The sequence below is a fragment of the Nelumbo nucifera genome, chromosome 8 (assembly GCF_055504915.1).
Source record: "Nelumbo nucifera cultivar China Antique chromosome 8, China Antique-T2T, whole genome shotgun sequence".
Taxonomy (NCBI): domain Eukaryota; kingdom Viridiplantae; phylum Streptophyta; class Magnoliopsida; order Proteales; family Nelumbonaceae; genus Nelumbo; species Nelumbo nucifera.
Window position 1 is genome coordinate 26,459,097 of NC_142656.1, and position 6,220 is coordinate 26,465,316.

The window sequence follows — 6,220 nt, forward strand, 5'->3', positions numbered from 1 at the left end:
CCAATGGCAATTTGTTTAATATTGACTTATGGTGTATCGATACAATTTTCCATTTTAGGTTAAAACGTTTGAATAAAAACAATTCCTCTTTTATCATACTTATTTTTCTTTAACATGCGTAAGGCAGTGTTGATGGTAGTCTTGGCTTTGAAGTTGAGGAAGATATGAGAATGGGAGATTAGGATTTGTTTAGGGAAATCTGGGAAACAATGATGGGTGATCAAGGAGCGAATAAGGGATGATGGGATGACAAAATGTCTCCTTTTCCATTAGAAGAACCTCTATTTATAGAGGGAGAGGAGTTCTCATGCATGCATGGAGTTAAGGGTTCCATAATATTAAGGTCGCTAACTTGAGTGCCCAAGTTGATTCGATAGAGGCATGTATCAGACTACAAGGTGGGGACTAATTATCAATCTGTGCGCACCTTAATTACTTTCTTCTACATTTTCTTTCCGTAATTTTTAGATATTTTTGTATTTATTTTTATTTTAAAAAAGTTTATTATTTAACTGTGGGATCATGATTTGACCAATTTGACCTAGAAGGTTGAGTTGTTTATTTGCCACCATGAAGGAAGAATGGATTAATCTTTTGTTTAGTTAAAAAGCAACATGGATTTTATATTATTAAAAGTTTTGAATATAGATATAATTGATAGAATTTATTAATGAAATAAATTTAAATATAGGATTCAATAAGAGATAATAGAAAATTAGTGTTTTAAATACACATAATCTAATGATAATCTAATGAGAGAGAATTGAAAGAAGTAAAAAGTAACATTTATGTGTGCATGTAAATTTTTTTCTGACTAAAATGTCATAAAGTCTCTGATACTCAAGTCATGCAATCAGGGTGCCCAGACAGAGAGAAAGAGAGAGAGGGGCCGAGTTAGTATATAAATGTTAGAATCTTTCTTGTCCAATTCTGGGCTTACTGGCCCATGTCTTGGTCCAGTGGATTACGCCGGGCATAGAGATCACAGATTTGGTTCTTGGACCAATTATACGATCACTATTGCTTGCAGGTTCCTCCTTTAAAGACTAAACAACTCCTCGCCCTCCTTTGCCCTCCCCAAAAGCTAAAAAGAGAAAAAGATGCAATATTTTTACTAAAATGGAAATGTCTAGACTGAATTCTGAGCCAGCATGTTTAATAGAAATTAGACCTACTCCAGACCCATGAGCTGAGAATGAAGCCCATATCGAGCTTAGACGGGACCCAATCTAAAGCTGGGCTGAGATTAGACTAAACAAGGCCCAGTAAAGAGTGTTATACTGTTGTATCTTGTTTTTAGTTGATCACAAGTGGCAAAAAATGAACTTTGTTTATTATAAAACTATTCAAAATATAAGAAAAATATTTACAACTCCAAGAAAAGAAATTCTAAGGCATTGCTAACTAAAGAGGAGATCCGAGCTTGCAGCATCATCAATCAAACCCACCTCCATTGATCCAATCAACAACTAGTTGGTGAGAACTGTGATCTGGTCTCCATGAAAGACAAGACCCATACCAAACAGCACTGGCAACATTGAATTGCCAGAGGAGATGTATCGGTGAATCACCAGTGCGATATGTATGGCCGATAAATGGCAAAATTTTGATGATCCATGGTTATATGTTTCAAACAACACCACACCTGACCGGATAATTGCTGTCAGGTTCCATAGTAAAGAGCCAATTACGAGTTCTTATGCGCTGTTCTGTTCTGTAGGGGCCGGGCCTCCAAACAAAGAACTTGATGCACGGGTACAGTCTTAACCTTGAGGACTTCTTGCAAAATCTTTGATCAACAACTGAAGACTTCACCGAGAACTTTTCACTTTTACGGAGATACTGCATCCAACAATCCAGACCAAATGAGATAGGCGGAACGGAGGAACAGGTATAATGGCATTATACGCGACATCATCAAAGTATCTTCTCAGAAATATTTCCATCTTCCAGCAGCGATTGAGTCCAGTTCTGCACGTGTCACATCAACTGGCTTATTTTGTAGAGTCACATCTCCGCTCATGTCCTAATACCATCATCATCATCAGGAGATGTTTCAAATACACGCGGAAATGTGTTGTGGGGCGGAGATGCGGTCTCGCTTTTGTAAGGTTTCCTGGTAGGAGAGATTTATGAGTTTAGGGGATGGGTTATCGCGTTGGGTAAGAAACCTAGCCGCTTTTACTGTGCGATACGGAATCATTCTGGTCAGTAAGTGTGTCAATGACATTCGAAAATCCGATTTCGAATTCGAAAATTCAGATATGATCTGATTCGATTTGATTAATATCCGAATTCGACTCATTATTTAATTCTTATATATAAAATATTTAAATGTCTTATATAATTTATATATATAATAATTAAATAATATATATATTTATATACTTTATATAAATGAAATATTTATTTTATATTTATTAATTATCTGAAATAATTAATTAATTGAATTCGAATTGAATTAAATATTCAAATATTTAATCGGATTCGAATTTGAATATTAATTTTTAATATCTATCAGATATCGAATTGAACTATCAAATTTTCTAATTGGATTTGAATTCAGATTGCTTGATCTGATTCAAATTTGATCTGTTTGCACCCTTACTAGTCACCGATTCTTAGGTCAAACAGTTCGATTGTTTGGTGCAAATAGATGGGCTATTCTGACTTAAAAATAAAAAATAAAAAATTAAATAAAACAAAAAAGGTCAAAAATTATTGTTTGAGTCAACAAGTCGACGGTTCGACCGCCCGAATCAGTGGGTCACTGATTAGATCAACGGTTTTTGGCCAAAAAGAAGTTTTAGGGTGAAACGAAACCGGTTCCCAAATCAACTAGTCTGACTGTCTAGTCCGATCCAATTTTCAAAACCATAGTTTTGTGTTGGTCAATACAAATTTTTGAGAAATTGTCTTGTCACATTACATCACATAACCACTTCCATTGAAAAAAATATAGACATTGGATTAGGTGTTGGCATTTATAGTAAAAACACCAAGCATTTCATTTCCATAAACATTGGGGTGTTGGGAGAAACAAGACTTTGAAGTTCCCCCAATGCTTCATGTAAATTCATATTTTTTCTTTTACTTTTAAAATGATTATTCCATTATTATATTTTTATTCCTATAATTTTCTATTTAAAAATATTTTTTTGGTATAAATGTAGATTAGTGGATTTGATAGATTTAATTTAAGATTATATTCTTGAATATTTTGTAAACAATTTCTTTATTTTCTAAATAATAAATATGATTTTATGTACTGTAAATTAATATATATCATGGGAAAATTTATAAATTTTATGTATTAAAAATAATTATTCTCTTATTAATATTATATTTTTATAAATTTTTTGAGATTCAAATAATATTTTGATATAAATGTGAAACGATGCACTTTGTTGGTAATTTCTCTTTTTCTTTAACTTACAAGATGACTGTATAGACAGAAATTTTCTGTTGCAGCAGTCTTGGGCAATCAAAGAGGTATCTGTCCATGAGACCAGAGTGTAAGAGAGGTGAGCATGTTCAGAAGGATGCATGACAAGACCAGAAAAGATAGAATTAGAAACATGTGCATTTTTCAAAATTTAGCAGTATACCTAATAGATGAAAAATTGAGGGAAAATAAACAAAGAAGGCTTGGGAATCTGCATAGGACATCCAGTGTACGAGTAAGGGATGATTTGATACAAGTTGAATGTTCTAGGAAGCCTAAGGGAAGGCTAAAAAGTAAATCCCTGCATGGCTTTAGCTATTGAGAAAACATCTGAGAATTGACAGTATAACAGAGGATATGCCCTTGGTAGTATGGAATTTAGATCACCTCATGTAGTTGGTGCTTGTTTCTGCTTATTTGTCCCTAGTTCTTAATTGGATTGTCATAACTAATATGAAGCTTATAATTTAGGTAATAAAGACCCCAGGTTTCTATTCATTTCCATCTACATTGGATGGGTTATCAGAAAACTTGGATGAATTGTAGTTATGAACAGGCATAGCAACATGCTGCTTTACACTTTCTTTTCCTTTTCCTTGCTTGGAGAATATAGAATCCTCAGTTGGTTCCTACATGATTGATAATTGACATTTGACAAAACTGGCTGCCCTTTGGTGCTATCTTTGATGTCTTAAAATTCTCATAATGGATTTTGAGTGAATAGGTTGTCATATTTTCAGGTTTGCTAGACTCCTAATCTGTACTTTTGCTGCCAATCCATTTGCTTCTATCAATCTGAATTGGAAGAATTTTGTCCGTGTAGAATGAAAGAAAACAGCCATGCTTTAAGAATCTTAATAATGTCATATATGTTTACAGTGGTCGTCGGCCTTGTAGCATATCACTTTTGTTCATCTAACTTTTAGCATCTAGTTTTATTGTTTAATACCTTTGGAGGAAGTTGAAGGCAATCTATTTTATTTCTTATAGTAAATCCTGGCAGAATGTTGTCCTATTATGCCCTGTTGTGGCTTCTTTCAGTATTATAGTATAGAACAGTAATGGTTCTGATTACTATTTTAATAATTCAGTGCTTATAGTGGCAGTCAAGAGGGTATGGTGATTTTAAATGGACAATATACATAAGTATTGACAGAGATGAATTCAGCATTGATTACTCTTCAAGCTATAACTTGTCCTTTGTTGTAATGTGTACTTATAGACACAGGGGTACTTTTGCCATTTTTACTTTTTATGAAACTGTTTGTTTACCTTAGTATAAATAATAGGGTAAAACACTTAGACCTCTCTTGACATTTCCTATAAATACTAAAACCTCCCCTCCCTTTTCCAAAAAGGACTAGGACCTCCCTTGTGTGGCATCATTAGACAAAGGCCTCCTTTCTGTTAATAATCCGTCAAGATCCGTAAGAATGTGACATCATGTATGGTTGAAAATTTTCAAAAAAAAATTTAATTTACCCCTTTATGTCAGACTTGTGTTGAAACAATATGCATGGGCCTTGTTACCAGAACTTTCTGCTACAAACCCCCACAGTTCTCCAATGATGGTGCCACTGACAGCAAATGTGAACGCTAAGATGAACCTCCATTGATGAGAAGTAGAGTCAAACCAAAAAAATTTTCCTACCTTTAAGAAATCTTTGAAGAAGATGGTTTTGAATACGGGCTTGGTCCTTTTACTGGTCTTTGGAAGGTTAGGGCATGTCTGCCCCAAATCCAGAGTGTTAGTTTGAAGAGCTAGATGTTTCAGGAAATGCCCTTTGAAAGGTTAATGTGCATCCATTTACTGCAAGTTCAATTGTGTGTGAGTGGGTCTTCAAAACTCAAACATTTTGGTGTGGAGCATTAGATGCTTCATATGTAGTTAAGATTCTTTCTTGCTCTGAGGATTTCTTATCCTAGGTCTATGAGTTAGTATGGATGAGTATGAGAAAGCTGAGAAGATTGGAGAAGGGACTTATGGTAGGTTCATGACAGTTTGACAAATGAAACTGTACCTCTAAAACAATCCAACTGGAACAGAAGGAGTTCCAAGCACTGCAATAAGAGAAATATTCCTTTCGAAAGAAATGAAGCAAGTAAACATAGCAGGTTGCAGGATGTAATGCACAATGAAAAGTGCTTGTATCTAGTTGTTGAGTATCTGGACCTCAACTTAAAGAAGAACATGGATTCTTGCGCAGAGCTTGCAAAGGACCCACATTTAATTTAACTGTTTCTGTATTAAATTCTGGGGAGTTTCTTATTGCCATTCCCATGGAGTTCTTCACCGACATTTGAAACCTTAGAATCTGCTTACAGATCATTGTACCCTTGCTTTGAAGCTTGTAGACTGTGGTATTAGGGCGCCAGAGGTCCTACTCGGTTCCTGTCATTGCCCTACTCATGATGATTGTGATTTGTAGGTTGCATATTTGCTGAGATGGTGAACTAGAGACCTTTATTCCCTGGGTACTCTGAGATTTATGTATTATTCAATATTTTCAAATACTTGGGCACTCCAAATGAAGAAGCATGGCCTGGGGTGATCTCATTACCTGATTTCAAGTTTGCCATTAACAAGTGGCCTCCCAAGGATCTTGCAACTGTGGTTCCAAACCTTGAACCAGACGGAGTTGGTCTTCTTCTAAAACGCTCTACTTGGATCTAAGAAAAAGAATTATTGCACAGAATCCACTTGAGCATGAATATTTCAAGGATCTTAATGAGTATGTTGATATAATTAGCAATTCATGGGGTTTGATTGTGTAA

At 34.9% G+C, this 6,220-nt stretch overlaps 1 pseudogene; it reads left to right on the plus strand.

Moving 5' to 3' along the window:
- Positions 1-5,385: 5,385 nt before the first annotated feature.
- On the plus strand, positions 5,386-6,220 carry LOC148789788 (cell division control protein 2 homolog pseudogene; annotated as a pseudogene).